General features: G+C 41.2%; 1 pseudogene; it reads left to right on the top strand.

Moving 5' to 3' along the window:
* Window positions 1-1,192: 1,192 nt before the first annotated feature.
* On the top strand, window positions 1,193-20,769 carry LOC122444776 (annotated as a pseudogene).
* The last annotated feature ends 462 nt before the right edge of the window (window positions 20,770-21,231 follow it).

The raw sequence follows: 21,231 nt of genomic DNA, 5'->3' as shown, positions 1-21,231 counted from the left end.
GAGGATGAGATGGCTGGATGGCATCACCGACTCTATGGGCATGAGTTTGAGTAAACTCTGGGAGTTGGTGATGGACAGGGAGGCCTGGTGTGCTGCGATTCACGGGGTCACAAAGAGTCGGACACGACTGAGCGACTGAACTGAACTGAACTGATAGCCATGCAAATGTCCAATCACCATACATTCAGCCATGTTAAATCAGTAGATAAGAGGATATCAACCTAGGCTACAGACTAAAGGCAATGTTTCAGGGCATTGAACACAGATTAATCAAATATCCATAACTACTTTAATACCAGAACAGGATACTATTTTGCCATAGTACAACATTATCATTTCCTCCTTGTAATTCCGTTGCTCATCACCAGCATGTTCAAACACATGGATTAGGAAAGAAGAGTAGGTGAGGAAACCACTATTCAGTCTGTCATCCGTGGCATGTCTATTTCCATGGGCTGTAACTGTCTAGATTATGACTGGAGACGTCAATCTTAATTATCCTTAGACTCATAGATATAGAAAACAAACTAGTGGCTACCAGTGGTGAGAGGGAAGGGAAGAGAGGCAAGATAGGCATAGAGATTAAGAGGTACAGACTATTATGTATCAAATAATATAAATAAGCTATGATGCTAAATTGTACAACACAGGGAGCATAGTCAATATTTTATAAAAACTATAAGTGGAGTAATACCTTTCAAAATTGTGAATCACTATGGTGTATACCTATGCTGCTGCTGCTGCTGCTGCTAACTCGCTTCAGTCGTGTCCGACTCTGTGAGACCCCATAGACAGCCGCCCACCAGGCTCCCCCGTCCCTGGGATTCTCCAGGCAAGAACACTGGAGTGGGTTGCCATTTCCTTCTCCAATGCTTGAAAGTGAAAAGTGAAAGTGAAGTCGCTCAGTGGTGTCTGACTCTCAGCGACCCCATGGACTGCAGCCCACCAGGCTCCTCCATCCATGGGATTCTCCAGGTGAGAGCACTGGAGTGGGTTGCCATTGCCTTCTCCAGGTGTATACTTATAACTTACCTAATATTGTACATCAACTATACCTCAATTTAAAACATCAAAAAGAAAAAACAGTGCTTGATTTTTACAAGTGATTCTCTGGAAGGGGAGATCAAATCTGTGTTTGAGTAAGTATTCTGTTGGCTGAAGCAAGAACTTACCTCAAGCAAAATTGTACAAAAGTAAGTTTATTTTTGTTACCCTTGTTTTCTCAACGCTGCCCATACTTCCTTCCATCTTTCGATCGTCAGGCTTTATAACTGCATCCTCTCTCCTTTTTGGAACCTGTCCTTGGAAACTACTGGGACACGTAAACGTCCCAAAGTATTTAAGAGGGAGAGCAATTAAAAGGTATGAGTGCTGAGACCATCTGTGTTAGCATGACTTAATTAAGAATACAGATCAGCTGAGACACCCATCACCCCCCGGCCCCAACCGGCAGGCTTCTGCGGTTGCCATGACGGCGGCCTTGTTCTGGGCTGCACTTGCCTTCGCAGCTGTGCTGAAGTTCTACCTCTTCACCGCGGCCACCGCCATTGCGCATCAACAACCTCTTCATTGCAGAGTTCTTCTGGTTGGTGTCTCTTCTGCTTTCCTCCCTTGTTTGGTTCATGACAGCCGCCATTACTGACATCAAAAATGGACCAGTGCGGAAATGTCTACTGATCTTTGGAGTGATGGTCTGTCCTTATGCAAGAAATGTGCCGGTTTGCATGTTATAAACTTTTTTTTTTTTTAAGCCAGTGAGGGCTTGACAAGGATAAACCCAGGTGAGAGCACCCTCTATGCACTGCTGGCTTATGTTTCTGGCTTGGGTTTTGAAATCATGAGTGGAGCATTTTCCTCTGTAAATACTCTGTCTGACTCTCTGGGGCCAGGCACAGTAGGCATTCTTTGAGACCCTCCCCAGTGCTTCAGAAATTCAACTTTCATGACACTGGTGAACATATCGTTGCACATGTTCTAGAGCATTGTGTTTTTGGAGGTGCCTGTGAAAAGAAAAAGTGGCACACCCTTCTTGTCATCCTTCTCACCCATCTACTGGTGTCAGCCCCAAGCTTCATGAAGACTCACTGTGGATTAAATCTGGTGTCACTGTGCATCATGCTGGTACTCACAGGCATCTGGCCCTTCTCTGCTTCTGCCAAAGCCTGAAACGCTGCCTGCTCTGCCAAGACTCGGACTTGCTCCTCTTCCACCAGTCCTCCAGACAACCTCCAAGGACCAGCACTTTTGAAACGGTAAGTTGCATCTTTAGCAGAAGCACAAGTGTGTCTTTTTCTATAAATCCCTTTTCCTGGTGAAATTTGGAAAAAACAAAGTTGTCTAGATGTGATATAGCCTTCATGCCTCAACTTTCTGAAAGGGATACATCAGTGGTATGTAGTCTGGCTGCAAGTTAAAATCACCTGGTAAAACAGAGTACTGATTTCTGGGCTCCACCTCCAGGTTTAATTGATCTGGTACTTGATAATTTTTTAAAGCTTCTCAGATAATGCTGATGTGCATCCAGGTGGAAAAGCCCTGATGTCCAAGTAGGAACTTTCTGAGAATTCTGTAAGTAAATAAAAATGAGATGTTTAGCTGCCTCCTGACTGAGTTTGTCTCCAGTCTCCATTGAGCAAGTAACTATCTGAGTGTCAAATCCTGGTTAACCTTCATCTTTCTGAGTTCTGAAGTCACAAAAGGCTAAAGGGCTATCACCTCTGTGAACTGTTTCACTTCACAGTACTCTGATTTCCAAGAATGTGAAAGGATGTGCTTCTAACTACAAAATTGCACTGACTTACTATGCCAATTTAACCAAAGTAAGCTATTGATTGTTAAACTGTATTTTTCTGTAGTTTTTCCCTTATAGATTTTGCTTTTTTGAGGCATTACATTGTTTTCAGCATAGATTCATTTTCTTTAACTAAAAAACCAATTATTCCTGACTTCCTGGGAAGATATTATAAAACCAGGAATTTAGGTGCATATGAAGAAAATAGGGAAAACCACTAGACCATTCAGGTCTGACCTAAATCAAATCCCTTATGATTATACAGTGGAAGTGAGAAAGGATTCAAGGGATTAGATCTGATAGAGTGCCTGATGAGCTATGGACAGAGGTTCGTGACATTGTACAGGAGACAGGGATCAAGACCTTCCCCAAGAAAAAGAAATGCAAAAAAGTAAAATGGTGTCTGAGGAGGCCTTACAAACAGCTGTGAAAAGAAAAGAAGCTAAAGGGAAAAGGAGAAAAGGCAAGATATACCCATTTGAATGCAGAGTTCCAAAGAATAGCAAGGAGAGATAAGAAAGCCTTCCTCAGTGATCAGTGCAAAGAAATAGATGAAAGCAATAGAATGGGAAAGACTAGAGATCTCTTCAAGAAAATTCAAGATACCAAGGGAACATTTTATGCAAAGATGGGCTCAATAAAGGACAGAAATGGTAGGGACCTAACAGAAGCAGAAGATATTAAGAAGAGGTGGCAAGAATACACAGAAGAACTATACAAAAAAATCTTCCTGACCCAGATAATCACGATGGTGTGATCACTCACCTAGAGCCAGACGTCTTGGAATGTAAAGTCAAGTGGGCCTTAGGAAGCATCACTATGAACAAAGCTAGAGGAGGTGATGGAATTCCAGTTGAGCTATTTCAAATCCTGAAAGATGATGCTGTGAAAGTGCTACCCTCAATATGTCAGCAAATTTGGAAAACTCAGCAGTGGCCACAGGACTGGAAAAGGTCCGTTTTCATTCCAATCCCAAAGAAAGGCAATGCCACAGAATGCTCAAACTACTGCACTATTACACTCCTCTCACACGCTAGCAAAGTAATACTCAAAATTCTCCAAGCCAGGCTTCAACAGTACGTGAACTATGAACTTCCAAATGTTCAAACTAGATTTAGAAAAGTCAGAGGAACCAGAGATCAAATTTCCAACATCCGCTGGATCATCAAAAAAGCAAGAGAATTCCAGAAAAACATCTATTTCTGCTTTATTGACTATGTCAAAGCCTTTGACTATGTGGATCACCACAAACTGTGGAAAATTCTTCAAGAGATGGGAAGACCAGACCACCTGACCTGCTTCCTGAGAAATCTGTATGCAGGTCAGGTAGCAACAGTTAGAACTGGATATGGAGCAACATACTGGTTCCAAATCGGGAAAGGAGTACGTCAAGGCTGTATGTTGTCACCCTGCTTATTTAATTTCTATGCAGGGTACATCATGAGAAATGCTGGGCTGGAAGAAGCACAAGCTGGAATCAAGATTGCTGAGAGAAATAGCAATAACCTTAGATATGCAGATAACACTACCCTTACGGCAGAAAGCAAAGAAGAACTGAAGAGACTATTAATGAAAGTGAAAGAGGAGAGTGAAAAAGTTGGCTTAAAGCTCAACATTCAGAAAACTAAGATCATGGCATCTGGTCCCATCACTTCATGGCAAATAGATGAGGAAACAGTAGAAACAGTGTCAGACTTTATTTTGGGGGCTCCAAAATCACTGCAGATGGTGACTGCAGACATGAAATTAAAAGACACTTACTCCTTGGAAGAAAAGTTATGACCAACCTAGACAGCATATTAAAAAGCAGAGACATTACTTTGCCAAAAAGGTCCATCCGGTCAAGGCCATGGTTTTTCTAGTGGTCATGTATAGATGTGAGAGTTGGACTGGGAAGAAAGCTGAGGGCCGAAGAATTGATGCTTTTGAACTGTGGTGTTGGAGAAGACTCTTGAAAGTCCCTTGGACTGCAAGGAGATCCAACCAGTCCATCCTGAAGGAAATCAGCCCTGAATATTCATTGGAAGGACTGATGTTGAAGCTGAAACTACAATACTTTGGCCACCTGATGGATAGAGCTGACTCATTGGAAAAGACCCTGATGCTGGGAAAGATTGAAGGCAGGAGGAGAAGGGGACGACAGAGGATGAGATGGTTGGATGGCATCACTGACTCAATGGACATAAGTTTGAGTAAACTCTGGGAGTTGGTGATGGACAAGGAAGCCTGGTGTGCTGCAGTCCATGGGGTCGCAAAGAGTTAGACACAACTGAGTGACTGAACTGAACTGCCATTAAGTCTTTTCTGGGTGTGTCCCCACACAGCATTTACCTGCTAAGTGCTGGCTGTTGGATTCGTTGAGGTGAAGCCCACTGTTCTATCTCTGAGCTGCTCTGCAGGTTTGCTCAGTGATTACCCTGGGACAGGATTCACTGGAAGCTAGTGGAAGTTTGGGCGGAGAACAAGCCAGTAGGGTGGTGGTCACACTTTTAGCTGTCCTGTATTACTGACTCACACTTCCATCCAAGTGGTATAGTGGAAAACTGAAAATATGTCCTAAAATACCATACTCATGTTTTTACGTAATCCGTATAATCTTTAGATATGGTAAATGCCCTTAGGTTTTGGTAGCACATGCAGCATTCACTTTTTAGGAATACCAAAGATGTTTTTTGGGCCTCCCAGGTGGCATTAGTGATAAAGAACCTGCCTGCCAATGCAGGAGATGTAAGAGAAGCATATTCCATCCCTGGGGCGGGCATGGCAACCCTCTCCAGTGTCCTTGCCTGGAGAATCCCATGGACAGAGGAGCCTGAGGCTACAGTCCACAGGGTCATTAATAGTTGGACACACCTAAAGTGACTTAGCACACAAGATGTTTGTTCAACTTCCAACCATCACTCTTGGTTTCCTTTATAAAGGAGAATTGTGCCTTTACTAATTAGAAATTGTTCGAAGTTGATGGTTTCTAGGGAGCTGATGTTCTGTGAGAAATGGAAATTCCCTGCATATTCAAGTGGGAACACGGTGAAGCTTGTATGTGCATTAGAACAGCCAAAAGAAATACAAGCAGCAATGATAGGGCTCGCCAGTGACAGGAGGGATGGAAGGATTTGGTGATATTATGGTGGGGGGAGAATAATGGACATGTTTAAAATAGAAACATGGCCAGTAATTTGGGCTAGCTGCACATCTGTCCAGGGACCTAAACCTTACACATAAACTAGACCTTTATTGATGAAATCCCCTCTTATGTTTAAATAATTCAAATTTTTTGATCTAGGGTTTCAAGAGGAGTAAGGTTTCTAGCAAGACTGTAAACAGTCCCATAAGCAATTACAATTATTCCCCTAAAGTCTACTTGAGCACTAATACCAATGCTTCTGCTGGGGTTTGCTGTTTTCCACTTTTGTACAAGATTTTCTTTAGGTGAGTCATACAAGGGTCAAAGACACAAAGACTAAACAGTGATATTTACTGTGCAGAGTTGAAGGGAATAAGATACCTATTGAACTAGGCTTCATTCCTATTGGAGCAAGGTGTTCTTTAATAAACAGGGTAAGAAAAGTGTAGAGTTGGTTTATCACTGTTGACTTACATTTCTCTTAAATGGATAGTCTGATAAAACATTTGTGGATCTTTGAAGCCTAGAAGAATCTGAGAATATTAGTATTACTCATACTTGAGCTCACAGGATGTCCTCTGTGCATTAGTAGTTTAATCTTAAGTAAGCAATCTGGACCACTATGAAATGTCATTTAAAAAAACATCTTGGACAAGAAAATTTTCTTTGATGGTGAGACTATTGTCTTAGTTTAGGAAATTGTTGGCTAATCCTTGATTGAGTGAGTGCCACGGAAACCCAGAAGGAGAGTAGTCTTCCTTTGTTGCTGTGTATATATTAAGATGTGTTTTATTTATTTTTATTTTTTTGCATTGGTTATTAGTGATGAGTTTTCTGAGCCCTGACAGTGTTTGGAGAGGAGGTGACGGTGTTAATCTTGTGTTCTTCTCCACACAGAGCTTTCTCAGTTTGGAGGGAAATGTGGCTATGTTCCAAGTTGACCTTGGACAGTGAATATTGTTGCAGCACTTGTCTATGTTTCCATGTACATCATAGTTTGACTCTCTAATAAGTCTGTATTTTTTTAAACTCATTTGAATCTGGAGTTGTAGCTGGAGTTTTGTTACCTTTGATCCTGGCCTGCCTGCCTGGCACTATAGTAGGAGCAGCCTCTTTTAGAGCATCTTTGTGAACTCATAGCTGAAAGGAATACATGGTGTCTGTAGACTGAATAGAAAATAGAAAAGGGCTTTTGTTCCCAATATTGCATTTTTGTCGTCAACCACTTTTGAGTGTTTGCTGAGAGTGACAGATACACATCAAAAATGCTAGGTGTTCTTATCTGTTGAGTTGGTGCAGTACAAGAGTTCGTGACAGACGCATCCTCCTACGTGATCTTCTTCCTGCTCACCTCAAACTAGCCCCAGGACAGGGACTAGTGGTCAGAGTGGGCCTGAGGGCTCCAGGGAAGCCAGGGCGCCAGCCTGTCTCGGGCAGCAGCAGCGTGCTTCCTGGGAAGAGCTCCTGAGAGTGCTGGCTTTTTGTTGGCTAAGTTTTCACTGGGCCCCACCATTCCTAAGTCAAGAGAGACAAAGTAGATGTCACAACTAAAGAATTTTAAAGTTCTTTGCTTAGAACGCTTTATTTATGACTGCAGTTTTTACAATTCTCATTTAATAAGAGACTTCATTCCATTAAATATAGTGTTCAGAGGAGTGGGCACTGTCTTTATGTACAATATTTATCATTTCATTTAAGTTATACTCTTATGTCATGTATAGCTTGCACTAATCAGACCTTGCATTCAAAAGTATTTTCCAGCAAACAATAAAAACACTTTGTCACCCAAAAAAAAAAAAAAGAATATAGATCAGCTCTGTCAACATGAATTAGTTGTTTGTTCCAGGAAACTTTGCCTGGGAAAGATAAAGCTATAAACCAATTTTTAAAAAATTCACTGTTTGCTTCAGGAAATTTCCCACAGATAATTAATGGAAACAAGAGTCTTCTCACCTAGGCAAATACTTGCTTATCATACAAAGTTTCCTTGCGAAGGCTCGTTTCAAGGCCCGTGGGTCATAGGGTCTACTAATTCCAAACTAGTACATTACAAATGTTGCCCAGTCCAGATCAGGTCTTCAAAGACCTTCCTCAAAACTACTCTGAGCTCAGACCCCAAAGCCTTAAAATTAGACCACCGGCTTCCACATTCTGAGACACTGCTGGGATTGGTAAGGTGGTGGTCTCCCTTGCTGCTGCTGCTGCTGCTAAGTCGCTTCAGTCGTGTCCGACTCTGTGCGACCCCACAGACGGCAGCCCACCAGGCTCCCCCGTCCCTGGGATTCTCCAGGCAAGAACACTGGAGTGGGTTGCCATTTCCTTCTCCAATGCATGAAAGTGAAAAGTGAAAGTGAAGTCGCTCAGTCGTGTCCGACTCTTTGCAACCTCATGGACTGCAGCCCACCAGGCTCCTCCATCCATGGGATTTTCCAGGCAAGAGTGCTGGAGTGGGGTGCCATTGCCTTCTCTGGTCTCCCTTGCTACAGCAAGTTTTAATACATTTAGCTTTCCTTTATTCATAGGTTGATGATTTGCTGGGGAGTCCAACAGTACTACCTATAAGATAGTAACCTATGTTTCTCTAGGTCACAGCAGGCTGAGAATAAAACTTTCGAGTAATATTTCTCTGACAAGTTAATGGCAAAGACAGAAATCATACATGCCCATCTAGTAATAACTGAGGAATCTCAGGTTCTCCAAAACTGCCCATCTATTGCTAGAAGATCTAAGGGTCTTCTAGATGTACTCATGAACAAATCTCAGTGTCCACTCAATGCTGAGGCTTCTGCTGAATTCAAACTTAAAAACAAAATGGCACTATAGTTGGAACCCATTATCGAGCTGCTTCTTTGTGTGTGTGGAAACTATCGGCCTCCCCTAAAGTCACTGTTTCTGCTGCCCACCAGTTAGGTCATTGCTGTTTGTGTCTTCTGAAGTTGATCATGTGTCCAAGGGTGGCCAGAATCAGTGCTGCTCATATCAGAGTCTCCAGGGCTGAAGTCAGGAAGGATTCCTGGTGAAGAATGCTTGCAAAACCACCAGGTTACACTGTATAAGCCATTACCTGCCCCATATATGTATATGACCGGTGGGAGCCCACGCAACATATTACTGAGGCGCATTTGGACAATGGGGGAAATACGCAGAACGCAAAGGATCGAGAAAAATCTTTCCTTCATTGATTCCTTCTTTCATATGTACAGCAAATATTTGAGTGTCTCCTGGCTGTAACAAAAAGGGGTTTATTAATGGCCTTCAAATGTTCTCATCCATCAGGAAGTTTTGGCATCCATTCTCCATTCACCCCTGATTTTCTATGTGTCACAGACAGTGCACTGGAGATCAAATGGGCAAGACAGACAGTCCTCACCAAGCCAAAGGGCAGAATGGGGAAAGAGATCATAAACAATGGGAATATAGAATGGCCAGTTCGGTGGAAGGAAAGCAGGGGGTGATGTAAGAGCAAAAAAAACAAGGTAAACCAATCCACATTTTAAAATCAGGGAAGTCTCTGTGTAATAACGATCTGTGAAGTTTCAGAAACAGGAGAACATCATGTTCTCAAGGAACGAAGTTTATATGGGCAGAGTGTATCCTATGAAGGAGACAAGAGGATACATGAAGCTAGAGATTGGGAAACAGACCATGGAAAGTCATGTTGAGTTTAGAATTTACTTACAGGAGAAAAAAAGGCTATTGATAGCTTTAACAACAGGTGTAAATCAATGAAATTTTCAGAGTGCTTACTCTGGATACATTGTGGAGAATGAATTTGAGGGAAGAAAACAGAGGCAGGAAATCTACAAAGAAGCTATTGAGATGACTCAAGTAGGAAATTAAGGCTTCCTGGACTAGTGGGCTGACAGTAATGATGTGGAGGGGGGGGAAGATAGGACAGATTTGAGAAATAGAGAGGAAATAGACTTGATTGTCAATGGCAATTGGCTGGGGCAGTGAAAGAGATGGGAATTCATCCCTCTCAACAGATGAGTCAGGTCATGTCACTCCTCAGCTCAGAACCCTGAAGTTGCTTCCATCTCATGCAGAATGAAAGCTAAAATCTTCACAGTGGGCCACAAGGGTGAAAAAGTCTGTACAACACAGCCCTACACTAGCCCTGTTGAATGGGTTCACCCCTTCTGCCATCCTGCCAGCTCACTGTATCTCACCCACTCCAATATCCTGCTCTTCTCAAACATTCCAAGCATGAGCTTACCTTACAATCTTTGTTTTTGCTCTGCCAAGATACCAGTAGGGTTCATACCCATGCCTTCTTCAAGTCTTTTTTTAAATATCACCTTTTCAGTGAGGCTTCTCATCATTATCCACTAAACATTCCAACCTCTGTGACAGTATCCCAAGTTTTCTTATTACCCATCACTTTTTGATTTATGGTATAGAGTAATTTACTTATATTTTTGTTATTAGAAATAATATTTTGGTTATTACTCAGAATATAAGTTCCTTGAAGGAAGGAATTTTTGTCTTGTTTTGTTCGTTATTGTATCCCCGGTTCCTAGAACACCCAGGATGTAGTAAGCACTCAATTTTTATTGAATGAATTAATGGGCAGCACCATGTCTGTAGCCTGACCAACCGGTCAGAGGGTGGTTCTAATCACTAATCTGGAAGTATGAGAGATGGGGAAGGTTTGCATAGAAAAGCTTATGAATTCAGTTTGGGATCATTTGCTCAGTACCACAACTATAATATTAAGGGCATGATGCTATTATATAAGTCAAAACTGTTAGCAAAATTTCAACTTGCTTAGAAAAACAGGAGCCAACCTCTTCTGTAAGAGAACAACCTACAGAATTCCAAAGCTGCTGTCACTGATGAGGTATGTGCACTGGTTCCCTGCAAGTCAGCCAATAAGACGGTCAATCAATATACATCAAGAAGAGGTCAGCAACCCTGGACTGTTCAAAGTGGCGTAAGTCATACAGTGGTGTGGATACTCAGAATAATTACATTTAGGGATTCTTTTTGAGGTCTTGTATATTTTGTATATCTAGACAAAGGATTGACAAATAATCATTAGATAATGTCGAGGCAATGTACTCAATTTTTCACCTAGCAAAGGTTAACATTTACTCCCCAAGTTATAAATCAGATATCAAATAAGAAGTAGACTAATGGAGAATAAGATGAGCTAACTTGCAGAGAAGATGCTAGTAAAGTGCAATCAAGTTCTTGGTACCTAAATTTGTTTTCTTTTGTTTCCTTAACAATTTAGAAACCTTGATCAACTCTAAATAGTGTTTTGCAACCCCAGATGAGAACACATTTTCACAAGTCTGTATTTTTCAAACTTTAGCATGTTTGAATGTTCAGAATCCCCTAGAAGACTTTTTGTTCCTGGGCCCCCAAGCCTGGAAGTTCTGATTCAGTAGATCCTGAATGGGCCCCAAAATTTGCATCTCTAACGAGTTTCCAAATGGTGTTAAGTGCTTCTGGTCCAGGAACCACAGTTTAAGAGTCACTGTAATCCTGGGCCTATTTGAGACCTTTTTGCCCATTTCAACTGGGCTCTTTACTGACTCCCAACTGAAGTTGGTTGAGTTCACTATCTGAATATGGAAACACAGAATGGTATAAAATTAATGCAAATTATTTTTTAAACCTCTTTTTATTTAATTTCATTTAATTCTAACTTTTTTCATCATATAGTCTGTCAGTTTCTTTTTTCTTCTCTTTTTTTGGTAATTTGTGGTTAAAATGGAAGTAAGCATTTACATGTGTATGATGGAACAAATATTGTTCATTCCTGAGCTAACCACAATACCACATGCATTATGTTTTCTCTCTTATATTAACTTCCTGTTTTCTCCTAAAGTTAGTAATAGCCTCATTTTTAATTTGCTTAGTTTTCTATGATCTATCACTAATGTGATAGATCTTTCCAATGATTCTTGATATTTTCCAGATGATCAAATAATGCAGTTTTTTTTTCCTTAGAAACCCCACTCCAACTTCCTGTTCTAATCTGACAGGTCATTTTCCAGGCTGGCTGCATAGCTGTTATCCTAGAATATCCTTAGTCATTTTCCTGTTGGATCCACTATTTCCTAATCCCATATTTTCCTATTTCTTGATTTATTTGCTTACTTTGTTAGAGCATTTAGTTCAGCTGCATCATAAGAAAGAAAACAGGGTGAGATTAATTTTTTCAGCTGTCACATGCCTGAAAATTTGCACATTCTTAACTAGATGGGTACAGTATTTTGACTAAAATTTATTTTCATTTCAACTTTTGAAGATTTTGCTCTATTTAGTTTTCTAACTCCAATGTTGCTTGTGCAAATTCCGATGCTATTCTGATTTTTTTTTTCTTTTTATGTTACTTTTGACTTTTCTCTCAAACTCTTAGGATCTTCTTTTTCACCAGGTGTTATGAATTTTCACATTAATGTGCCTTATTGTGGGTTTTTCTTATGGGTTGGGCACCGAGTGGGCTATTTCAATTGAGGAGCTCACACATTTCAACTCTGAGAAATTTTCCATATGTGTCTGCAGAATGCCTATAAAGTAGATTCTGAGGGTCTTTTATTATCCTTTAAATTCTTTATCTACTCTTTCCAATTTTTCATCTCTTGTTTTTTAAAGATTTATAGATACTTTTTGCAACTTTATCTTCAAAGCCTTCTATTGAATTTTTATTTTAATTAAACTTTATTTTATTTTGTATATAATTTATTTTAATAAATTTAATTATTAAATATTTATCATGTATTTAATTTCTAGAAACTATCTTTTGGAGCATCCTCTTATATCTTGAGATCATTTATTACAACTTCTTGGGTATTTTTTGCTGCTTCATATATTATTTCTTTTTCACCAAACTTATTTTTTAATAATTGGATTTCTCTCTTTCATTTGAAAGCTATTTCTCTACATCAACAGATGTCAAACATTAACTTAAATCAGAATCACCTGAAAGTCTTATTAAAACACAGACTACAGAGTCTCTTCCCTAGAATGTTTGATTCAGTCAGGCTGAGATGGGGCTAGAGAATCTGCATTTCTAACAAATGCTACTTGTGCCAGAGATCACTTTTGAGAACTTTTGTTTGGGGTCACATGGGGTTGCATACTTCACAAAGTAAGAAGTACTGACGTGTATGCAGATTAAGTGGAGTAGGGAATGGCAGTCCTCTTCAGTATTCTTGCCTGGAGAATTCCACGGACAGAGAAGCCTGGTGGGCTACAGTCCATGGGGTGGCAAAGAGTCGGACAAGATTGAGCAACGAACACACACACACATTTGGTTAAGGGCCTGCTTCTGGGTTCTCTGTTTAAGGCCTTCCTCAGCAGAACCCCTTGACACTAATTCTAACCAAACCCCAGAATTCAGTGCTTTGTGAATTGGGCTCAGTGCTTTGTGAATGGCAGTGATTTATAATTCTTCAGTGTATTTTATGCGAGTAAAATCTATAATAGATACAATAATATGAACCATTATAATTCCAAAATGTATGCTTATAAAATAAACAGTTTTCATAGAAAAGAGCAGAGAATGAATTACCAAGAAGTTTCCAGAAAAAGTTCAGGATTTAGGATGTCACTGTGACTTTAGCCACGGTATTATAAAAGAGGGAACAAATTGCATAATACATGCTGATTATTCTTTATTAGCTATTGAAATCTTCCTGGTGATGAGTGGAAGTTTGAAAACTGAGTTGCGGCCTCCTGAATGATAATGACAGAACAATCTGGAAATTATGCACTACCAGCGGAGAAAAGGGCACTAAGTGTGTACTTGAGTACCTGTCTCATAAAACATCATTATTTATAGTTTTCTCTTTTCATTGGCTCTACTTCTCTTGAAAATTCTAAACTCTGTAGTGTTCAAAATTAAGACAAACAGCTCTGTCTAGTGGCCAATTTGATCATTGCAGTCAAAGTCAAAAACAGTATTCAAGTCAGACCTTTTTAAATAATCTGTCTAAAACTTGGCAAACAACTTTGACAGGAGGTGGCTCTTTTGTCCCAACTCAGGAGATGCAATGGATAAAAGCCATCAGTCACGTCATCTCCATTTGGGACTTTTTCAGCAGTTAAGAGAGACAGGTACAAAACCCAGCTCAGTCATTTAGCTTATAAGCAAAGGATTTTTGAAATCCTTCACAATTTGTGAAATTGTGTTTGGTAGATAACTTTGTTCAAACCGTAAGTATACACCGTAGCCTGTTTATAGCTTCCTTCTTCTTTGTTTTCCCCCCATTCCCCCCTCTCCTGCCTTTAAGAAAAATCTGGAATTGAACTGTAAGTCAGAATCTTGTCATTCTTCATATGGCAGATGAACTGTCCCCTGGCAGCTGGGGTGTCCTGCCTTTGACAGTTGTTTCCACAGCACTGCAGAATATGAACAGGACACCATGTGGGAAAAATGAAGAGCAGCAGCTCTTGGCTCCTAATTCGCCATAAAGCATTCAGAACAACAGTGGCCTTTTTCTTGCGAGAACCGGTAAATTGAGGCAAAATCTTGCTATTTCCACTTCCTAAAATAATGTGAAATATGTTAGAGTAAATTTAAAAGGATAAGTAAAACCAAGTATAAAAAAAAAAGATGAGGAATCCAATGGTGGACTAAATCTGGGCCCATGATATGTCTGGGCATGGAATAGAGATGAAATTTACTGAATAGAATTAAAATGTATTGGACATAGATGATGAGAATTTGGTTGCTTTTTAATACATAACTTACAAGATATTAAGCATATGGTTGTACCCCCAAAGTAAAATGATCTAAGGGTTAAAATATAACATGTGTTTGCTAAAGATAATCTTCAAGTACATAATTAATACTGAACAAATCAATTAGAAAATTGCAGTTTAACATATACGCAAGAAACATTCCAGTATTAAACGAATGTTTACTTTCTGAAGATAAATTTTACAACATGCTTGCTTGTTGTTAAAAATTATAGTACCCAAAAATATTAATATAAACAAGGTAAAAGATAACCATAATGTGAGATTTAAAGATAAGCACTATTAATATTTAGTATAAATCTTTTAAGGTATCGTTCCTATGATAAAAGTAGTTATTTACATTCTGAGGAGAAAAATTATTATTTTGTATGTATTAATATTATGCATATTTGGGTAAAGACTTATGGTGAACTTAGAAAAACCTGATCCAATAGGAAAAGTAAGTGAGCCTTGTTTTTTTAAAGTGTGATTTAAAAGATTATTTTTGAAATATTTCAAAAGGATGAATTTGTGGAGTCAGTTAACATTGTGAGGGCAAAAAGGTAGATTTGGAAACCCGCAAAATGGCAATGATGGACATGCTGTCAATTTTGACATTACATTGAGTCTAGAAGAAGAAATATGTCCCATCAAAGTTTCCCTCCGTGGCAACATTCTAAATTTTTAAGATATGAAATGATGACAATATTGTGAAAGCAACAGACCGTGAAGTCTAAGAATCCTGGACATGACTTAGTGTTATAATCAAATAAAAGCCACCACAAGGCTAATATGACACATATTTAATGATATGCATAATCACTGTGGTATTACACAGCAATTTGGCATAAATGGCAAATGATTGGATAAATGACTAAAATTAGCATGACTTTCACATAGTCAAATTAAGCCTTTCTGGGGTCAGCTGGGGAGAGAGAGAACAAGACAGACTACAAAGCTGCTTCAAGAACCTGCCAAAGAAAACCAGGCAGCTGGGTCTGCCTTATTCTCTGATGACAGCACAGCGTTGAAGAGGGAAAAAAAGAAGAAAATGTAGGGAGTCCGACAAGGGAGCCAAGAAGGTACTGTTTCGGCTCCCTGCTACTTTGTCTTGTTTGGTCTCGTCTGGGACTTTCTAGAAAATTCAAGATAATTTGATCTTCCCTGCCAGGCAAATGGTAAGACCCTCCGACCTCCAGTCTTTCGGACTCCCACAGAAATCTTCAGGGCTGATATGCACACTTACTGCCACTCCCATCATCACCAGCAAGCAGAGCCCCTCATACACTGCCTGAAGTATCAGTCATTTTTCCAGTGACAAGAACAGCCCTGGAATGGACAAGTGCACAAGTAGATGTTCGTGCTTGGATACAGCAAGAGCGCTGCGTATCTGGGTTTCTGGGAAGGAGGTTACGAGGAGAAAGGAAAAGGCAGCACAGAAACCAGACGAAATTTGGGCTCCTTCAAAAAATGTCCCAGAGCTAACGCTGCCTATTAGCGAGTAAATAATAACAATAACGCTGCCTATTATGAATAGGCAGAAAATTAAGGAGTCAAAAATAATATCAAGACTATAAAATCTGAGGTAATACTTTAGGAAGTTCAAGTCTCAATTGCACAGTATCTGTGTGAGCTTGGATAAGTTACTTAACCTCTCTGAGTTTTCATTTCTTTATGTTAAAAATTGAATAAATAAGAGGAATATGAGTGTGCACTCAGTTGCATCCAACGCTTCATGGCCACATGGGCTGTGGCCCACCAGGCTTCTCTGTCCATGACATTTTCCAGGCAAGATTACTGGAGTGGGTTGCCATTTCCAACTCCAGGGGATCTTCCTGACCCATTGGCAGCTGTGTTCTTTACCACTAGGGCCCCCTGAGAAGCCCACATAAGAGGAATATATTAATACCTATCTAATTCTCAGAAATGTTCAGAGGATTAAATTGATTAGCATTCATGATGCTTTTCATGTGCTTCCTCCAATGCAATTGTCTTAACTCAGGCTGCTATAACAGAATACCATAAACAAGGTGGCTTACAAAAATGATATGTGTTATCATGGTTCTGGAGACTGGGCCTTCCAAGATCAGGGCGCCAGCTGATTCAGTGCCTGGTGAGAATCCTCCTCCTGGTTTACAAACGGCTGTTTTCTCACTCTGACCTCACGTGGGAGAAAACAGAGAAAGGGAGAAAGCAAATAACTCTTCTTTGAAGAGCACTAATCCCATTTATGAGGACTCCACCCCAGTGACCTAAACTGAAAGTAAAAGTGAAGTCGCTCAGTCGTGTCCAACTCTTTGCGACCCCCATGGACTGTAGCCTACCAGGCTCCTCCATCCATGGGATTTTCCAGGCAAGAATACTGGAGTGGGTTCCATTTCCTTCTCCAGAGGATCTTCCCAACCCAGGGATCGAACCCAGGTCTCCTGCGCTGTAAGCAGACGCTTTACCGTCTGAGCCACCAGTGACCTAATTACCTCCCAAAAGTTTCATCTCCAAACACCATCCCATTGAGAATGAGGCTTTAGCATATGAATTTTGAAGGGAAATCAACATTCAGTCCATAGAATCAAATAGCAGTTGAGAGCACATTCATGTCTGTAGAGATCTATACACACTTTATGTTCTACCTTTTATGCTTGTTTTTTAATATAAAATTAAATGCTTTAAATATTTACATTAAGTAAAATTGATACTCTAATGCTTACCTTCTGGTGTAGCATAGCCCTGGTTCACACCCTTGTTTGAGACTTCCCCATGTACTAATATGTAAAAGCACAAAGAGAGTGCATCTACGGTGACGCTAGTGGTAAATAACCTGCCTGTCAGTGCAGCAGATATAAGAGATGTGGGTTTGATCCCTGGGTCAGGAGTCCCCCAGGAGGAGGGCATGGCAACCCACTCCAGTAACCTTGCCTGGAGAATCCCACAGACAGAGGACCCTGGGGGGCTACCGTCCATGGGGTCCCACAGAGTTAGACATGACTGAAGTGAGTTAGCACGCACATAATACTCAGCAAATGCACAGTGCATACCCTTTTTCCTTTCTCCTCCCCATCCTTATTGTCTCAGAAGCCAAGAGGAACTGTCTTCCCACCTTTTCCAGTAAAGGCTTTTCTCTCCCTCTTCCTGTCTAAAATGCACAGATGAGGGTAGAAAATGAACCAGCTACTGGGTCCTTCTCAATCAGGAGTAATTTTGACCTCCAGGGAACATTTGGCAGAGTCTGGAGGTATTTTTGGTTGTCATAAATGGACACAAGGAATGTGAGAGAGTGGTAGCTAATGATAGAGGCCAGGGATGCTGCTGAACACCCTGAAGTGCACAGAACAGCTCCCACAACGAAGAATTATTCGGCTTAAAATATCCATCGTGCTGAGGTCAGGAAATGCTGAGCTCCAGGTAAGCGGCCCCACTGTGAGCTGCACCAGCAGAGGCGCAGGCTAACTGCCTTATACAGGAATGTGGATGATTTGCCAGGCTAATGTCACTCCCGTGGGCTTCCCAGGTGGTGGTAGTGATAAAGAATCTGCCTGCCAATGCAGGAGACACAGGAGACATGGGTTTGATCCCTGGGTTAGCAAGATCCCCTGGAGAAGGAAATGGCAACCCACTCCAGCATTTTTGCCTGGAACATTCCATGGACGGAGGAGCCTGACAGGCTACAGTCCTTGGGGTCACAAAGAGTCGGACGTGACTGAGCACACACATATCACTCCCATACTTCAGGGGACCTCAATTTAAAATTGAGCTGTTGAAAACTGGTTCCAGGTCTTTACTGGATTCAAATTTTGTTCAGAATCTCATGTATCCAAAAAATTTAAAAAAAAAACTCTGCCAAATAGTAAGAGGTGTAATTTTCTTCATTCTATAAGTCCTATTCCCCTACAGAGTACTGTAAGCTAATCCATTTATGTACTAAGGGTGCTTGGTATTCTAATCTTTTAAGGTTTCTGCAAAAAGTGTGAAAGACTGAAAGAGTCTGAGGCCAGTTCTTGACTCAGGAAGACACACATGCCCATAGCTTGTCAGAGAATTTAAATGATGCTCTTTACTCTCAGACATAAAGTGGAATGTGACATTTCACAACATGGGTGCTGAAGAATAAACACGTGAGTGTGTCTGCCCTCCCCACGCCCCCGTTTTGTCAGCTTGGCGTTCACAATCAGTTCACTGACATAATTCCCATGCCGTGCAGTGTTTGGAAGCCCAAGTATCAACCAGGCCTGAACTGAGAAGCCCTCAGACGATATCCTCAGGGAGGGAAGAGAGGTGAGAACTGATCGGAGCCACAAAGCCTTAATGGAAATTAATCAGTATTTGTGTGATGAAAATAACAAGATATTCAGGTATATAACTTAGATCTTTGTACTTACTAATGTGTGCTGCAACTTAAGCTCCACATGCAGCTGAGTGCAGTCAATTTCCTTTTTCAAAAGACTGGTTGACTTGTCAGTGCTTGATTCCATCTCATCACTGCAGATGACAAACATTTGATTGATGGTCAGCAGATGGAAACCAAGAAAGCATTTGGAACCCAATGTAAGCTAAAGATGGCCAGAAAACTTGAATCAACAAATGAAATATCAAATAAGAGATAGACCAATGGAGAATAAGATGGGTTAAGTTGCAGAGAAAATACTAGCAAGGTATGGTTAAATTCTTGGTACCTAAATTTGTTTTCCCTTGTTTCCCTAGCAATTTTTAAAACCCTGAAAAAAAAACTCGAAGTAGTGTTTTGCAGCCCCAGCTGAGAACAAGCTTTCAAAAAACTGTACTTCTCCAACTTCAGCATGCATCAGAATCACATGGAAGACTTGTTACTGTTGAGCATCAAACACAAAGTTTCTGATTAGTTAGGTCTTGGATGGGCCCCAAGAATTTGCCTCTCTAACACGTTTCCAGACATTGTAAATTCTGCTGGTTCACAGAGGAGCTCTGCTCTAATAGGAAGTGTTTTCCCCATCTCAGGGATGAGAACTCCTGGCTTAATTTTACAAGGGACCTGGGCAAGGGGGCACCTCTTCTGATCCTCACATTCTGGAGATGTCAGGAACCTGTCTCTGGCCCTCCCCGGTCTGACGGATAAGGGAGGCAACAGGACCAGGACTGCCCACCTGCCCTCAGGCCACGCTCTAGATAGTCAGTACCTGGAATTCCTTGCCAAGCAGCCCAAATACACTTCTAAGGATGATGTTATCCTTTCCACAAGTCTATTTTCTTCCCCAGAAACACCTAGGCCTCAGGAATGAGCAAAATGTAGTTATTTTACATGATGCTTTGAGATGATGATGGGGATTGGGGTTTGGAGATGCAACCAAGGATTTCCACACTTAGCCAGCCAGGCCCTCATGGTACAGAACAAAACAAAGGATGGGAGAGAAGGATGGATGGCTGGGTGAGAAAGATACAGATCAAGGCCCTGGGCCTTTGAGCTGCTCTCCAAATACTGCCATCTTCTGGCTAACTCTAGGAAGTCCAAGAATCCTAAATGTGAACCTAGCCTTTCTGTATCTTTATGAAGGTATTTTGCCAAGGTAGGCAGATAGATAGAACATTTTCATTAACAGTTTAATAATTTGATTTGCAACTTTTAAAATACTTATGCGTGTGGTACATGGGCTTCCATTTGATCTCTGAGCCCCGTTCCCACATGTAAAACAAGGGGAAGTGACTTCACTGACCGCTCGCCCCATCCCACCTGCCATCATGTGCCTGCACTAACTGACTTCAGTTGTGGCCAACTCCATGCAACCCTATGGGCTGCAGCCCGCCAGGCTCCTCTGTCCACGGGATTCTCTGGGCAAAAATACTAGAGTGGGTTGCCATGCCCTCCGCCCGGGGCTCTTAGCCCTCCAGGGATTTAACCCGCATCTCCTGTGTCTCCTGCGATGTCTGACCGGTTCTTTACCACTAGCGCCACTTGGGAAGCCTTTACCGTTGTGTAGCCTTTGCCTAATCTGGTTCAGTGCAGGGGGCATTGCTCTGAACCCCTTCATACCTCAACTACGTCTCCTCTGCCTTGCAGAGTTTAGATGATAACATGTATTCCAGTGTACTGCGCATTCCCGGTCTGCTCTCAGAAAAGTCTGCAAAGCAGATCTTCGTCTCTAGGCAGCTTCTCCAAGGAGCTTTTATCTTTGAAGCTGCTGCATTTTGACCCTGGCTTTGCTTTTCGCACCCTCCTCTGTCCCGGGCGCCCACACGCACGCTTTCGTGCTCCTTCCCTGAGACCTTTTATAGAGTCTGACTCATTTCAGTCCCTGTGTGTTCCTTTCTGGCTCTGTCTCTCTCGTGACTCCCTGCCAATTTCTCGATCTTTGTCTGCTCCTCCGCTCGGCATCTTTTCTGGCTGCTTCTCCGTTCTGCCTTTGGCGATTTTGATCGCTTTCCCCATGAGCATATATTCCCCCTCCCTTTGCTTCTTGTATCTCTGTAGGTAATGGGAAATTATGGTTTTATTTCCAGTTTGGTTCTTCTCCCAACTTCTATGTCCCAGATACTGAGTCTCCACCCATTGGAGGGGGAAATTATAATAATAATAAACTTGCTTTCACGCCAAACTGACCAGATTGCAACTGGCTTTTGAAACTGGGGTATTGCCATATTCACCAATGATTTT

This window comes from Cervus canadensis, chromosome 7 (genome assembly GCF_019320065.1).
Source record: "Cervus canadensis isolate Bull #8, Minnesota chromosome 7, ASM1932006v1, whole genome shotgun sequence".
NCBI classification, from domain to species: domain Eukaryota; kingdom Metazoa; phylum Chordata; class Mammalia; order Artiodactyla; family Cervidae; genus Cervus; species Cervus canadensis.
This window is presented reverse-complemented; position numbering and strand designations above follow the sequence as displayed.